The following is a 4,500-nucleotide window of genomic DNA, read 5'->3' on the forward strand; positions in this document are numbered from 1 at the left end:
CTCTTTTGGGGTGTGTGGGCTATATATACCCCCCAAGGCCGGTTGCTGCAGATGGTTGGACGCCAGAAAAGTTGAAGGAAGTGTTGCACAAGCAAACTAACATCTCCAACCATCCTAGCAAAGCTTAGTGTCATATCTAACTTGTGAGAAGCTTTGAGAGAGTGTTTTGTGCACCTGTATAGAGATTAGTTATTGCGAGAGCTCCATTGAGCAAAGTCTTGCTGCGGCAAGCAATCGTGTACTCGTCGTGTGACCCTCTGACTTGGTGTGGAGAGACAACGACACTTTGTGCGGGGAAGGAGACCTCTCTTGGTGAGAAGCTCCAATAGTGAAGATGGTGCCGTTGGTGACGCTTTGAGAGAGACGGTGAAGGTGGCCTTGTCTTGGTGACTTGGCGCCACTTAGCCTTTGCTTGCCAGAAGCCTTGGTGGCGAATGCAAGGCGGTGATCAAGCGAAGAGACTTGGCATCACACTTGTTCTTGTGGGACAAGCGGCCGTGGACGTAGGGAGGGACTTGGTGTCCTAACCAAACCACATTAAATCGTGTGTCTTGGTGTCTTCACGGGAGTTTGCATATTCTCTCCCTTACCTCTTTACTTACCGTATTACATTTTTGCATTTACTCTATCTTGCGTGCCTTTACTTTCCTAGTTAGTTTGATTAGGATTAGCTATAGGTTGCAAGTATTTTACGGGGTAAGTAGAGAGTAGCATAGATAAACCTTAGTCATAACTAGCATGTGTAGGACGTTGATGTCGTTGCGGACTTGTTCATCCCCGTTGAAGTCGTTGTACGTGGCGTGTAGGAGGTGGTGGACTTGCCCTTGCCTTGCTGCTCACGTCCCTGCAATTCCTTCTCTGCAAGCATAGCAAACTGAAACAACTGGTTGACAGTGTTAAATTCCTTATAATCAACAATGTACTGAATCTCACGTCTAAGACCCGAATAAAAACGACAAATAGAATCCTCGGGTCCCTCCACAACACTACAACGCATCAAGCCCTTTTGGAGCTCCCCATAGTAATGTTGGACAAATTTTTCTCCTTGCTCTAAGCGCATCAATTTCTTACGCAAGTCTCTATGGTAGGAAGGGGGAACAAAACAATCACGCATAGCTACCTTAAGTTGTTCCCATGTGGTCGGTAAAGCATTCTCTGCAGCTAATCCACTCCACCAAATGATTGCAAAATCCTTAAACTCACTAGAGGCTTGTCGAACTCTATGCCTTTCAGGAACAAGGTGGGCACTAAATTTTTGTTCTACTGTCATCTCCCAATCAAGATACCCCTCAGCATCATAATGACCCGAAAAAGGTGGAATTGTAAACTTGACCTTATGTAGCGAAAATAGCCTCTCATGCTATATTTCAATATAATATTTTGGCGATTGATGACACACACAACACTTGGACTAATATGATTGTTAAGATGACCGTTCTCAGGCTTTTAGGTTCAAGTGATGACAAAGAGAAGATAGGTGTAGCTAGGCTCGAAGGGCCGCCCCTACGGTGGTTCCGCTAACCGATTAGCGAACGGGGGTCGAGGGGGAGCCGCCCCTCGCGGGTCTCAGGGCAGCGCCCTGAAACCTCTTCAGTCCAAAGGACGAAGAATTGAAGAGACTGTGAAGACAACCAAGTCAAAGAAATCAAGACAGAGATTCTTTAGTATCACCGGTTAAAACTGACACTGAGAAAATCATATACGTCGGTGCATTGACTTGGAGCAAACCAGGAAGTTTTAGTATCACTGGTTTAACTGACGTTAGGGAAGTTGGATACGTCGGTGCAATGGACCCAGAAGCTGAGGCAAAGTCTATACACCGGATGAACCGACATTAGGGAAGTTGTATACGTCGGTGCAATATACCCAGAAGCTGAGGCAAGGTCTATACACCGGATGAACCGACGATAGGGTCTTGGTGAACGTCGATGCAGTTGTCCAGAGAGTTTGTTTTTCAGAGTTCATAGGACAACTACACTCACCGGTTAAACCGACGCAGCATCGGTTGATTGCCTGTACATGTAACGGCTAGTTTCTGAGGCAGGCAGTTTAGTATCACCGGTTGAACCGACGATGGCTTTTGGAGGTGCGTCGGATTAACCGGCGTTAAGTGTTTTTCTGGCAGCTTTTCTCCAACGGCTATATTTGCTTGGGCTGTCTATATATACCCCCAAGGCCGGGTCATTTGAGGTTGCTATAGACTAAGGAAGCATACTACACTTGAAGAACCTCTCCAACCACCATAGAGCTTTATTGTACATCATATAGGCTTAAGCACACTTGTGAGAGTGCTTAGTGCTTGGTTAGGCTTAGTTCTTGAGAGAACTAGCTTGAGTGAAAGTCTTGCTGCGGCAAGCATCTTGTGTACTTGTCGTGTGACCCTCCGACTTGGTGTGGAGCAGCAACGACACTTTGTGCGGGGAAGGAGACCCCTCTTGGTGAGAAGCTCCGATAGTGAAGGCGGTGCCCGTGGTGACGCTTCGAGAGAGACGGTGGCGGTGGCCTTGTTTTGGTGACTTGGGGTCACTTAGCCTTTGCTTGCCGGGAGCCTTGGTGGCGAACGCAAGACGGTGATCAAGCGAAAAGACTCGGCATCACACTTGTTCGTGTTGGACAAGTGGCTGTAGACGTAGGGAGGGACTTGGTGTCCTAACCGAACCACGTTAAATCGTGTGTCTTGGTGTCTTCACGAGAGTTTGCATATTCTCTCCCTTACCTCTTTACTTACGTAATACGTTTTCGGTTAGAGTAGATATCCGCCTATCCAACCTCTCCATGCTGCTACCAAGCTTGAGATCAATTAGTGCATCGGTGACAGCCTTCCTAATGGCATCATTCATCCCTCTCTGGGCATCCTCCATAGTAGCTTGAAGTTGAGCTCTACTAACACACTCATTGAAATCTTTGCGAGAGTTAGCATGTTCAATCCCTGCCATTGCAAACACCAAAATAGCAGCAAACAGTGAAGGTTATCCCTAACAAATGACTACACATCTGAAGTGGTGCCTCTCAATCATGCAAAATGGTAGCTCCTCCACAAGCACTTGCAAATGTTCTTACCAACCACAAAATAAGAGTTGGTGCAACCGGCGGCTGGTTCGTGATACCTGTGAGGAGGTGGCACCAAGATTGCAAGGATCCTTGTCTATACCGATCTGAAGAAATATGTGTATCTTGGGAAGGCAAATAAGGAGATAATTATATGTGGTACATAAATCAGTAATAGCTATCAATGTTGAATTATAGCCCAATGTACTTGTTCTCGTTGCTGGCCTTTACGTGTTCCTAACACCAATTGTGATAAACAAGTGAGTGACACAAGTGTGGAAGGAAACAAGTATGATAGGGAGCAACAAACTTGAATAAGGCAAAAGACACCACAAAACAGAGTAGCTGAATGTTTCTTATGTGCTCCTCTTTTCTTTTCTTTTCTTTTCTTTTCTTTTCTTATTTCTTTCTTTTTTTCTTTTGCTTTTTTTATACTTGTTTTTCTTAGCAAGTAACACACAAGAACAAAACCACAAGATTTGGCTCAAAAGGATAAAAGATGTGGCCTATGCAAAAATTAGGATTGTGCATTGAAAAGCATACCCAAACTTATGGGCCCTGAAACTTGATCTTCCTGATCGAATTTCATAAAACTAATTTCTGCAAACCTAGCTCATCTAGGATGAAATAGACCTAAAATTTTCTGGTGTTCTCCGTAGATATAAAATTTGCCCAGTTCTGAGGTCGGATGCAAAAGTTATGACTGGTTGAAGACGAACAGTCCAAATCAGGATTTGTTTTTGTTTTTTTGACACAGGATACAAATGATGGAGATTTGATATGGCAGCGGGTGGGGGATCAACACAAGTGAGACAAGAATATGATCTAAACCAGCAACAAGACCTTCACTTGGACACAAACTCGACACTACGAACTCTAAAACTGAAATATGCAAAGGCTATGGCGCGCGGAAATGTTCTAGGAAGGGGGAAAATGAAATATGGCTGTGGATTATAGGACGAAGACAAACACTCAATAAAGGGGATAAATATGAACCTAATGGTATACCTTTGCTCTGATTACCACATGATGAGTCCGGCCTAGGTGGGATTGGATGAAAAGCCCGACACACCGATCCGGATTCCCCGAACCCCGCAATCTTAGCACCGACAGCCGAAAATACGACGCACCGATCCGGCCTTAGGAGCCCACTAGGGCCCAACGACCTGAACCTTGGCAATCTAAGCACCGTACTCCAGCGCACTCCTCAGGGGAAAGGCCCAATCACCCCAAAAGACTAGTCTGATTGGGGAAGAGTAGCTCTCCCTTTTAAGATGGCTTCCTCCTCCCAAGCTAAGTAAGGTGGGATTATTCAAAAGCTCACACGGTCGCCGCCCGACTACAACTGGGCCACTTTGGCCCATTTTTATTGCGTCTTTACCAGTGGGTAATAGTGGAGGATGTCCTCATCACCACTGTCCTCTCTACCCTTGATCATTGGAGACTAGGTAA

Source organism: Panicum virgatum, chromosome 1N (assembly GCF_016808335.1).
Source record: "Panicum virgatum strain AP13 chromosome 1N, P.virgatum_v5, whole genome shotgun sequence".
NCBI lineage: Eukaryota > Viridiplantae > Streptophyta > Magnoliopsida > Poales > Poaceae > Panicum > Panicum virgatum.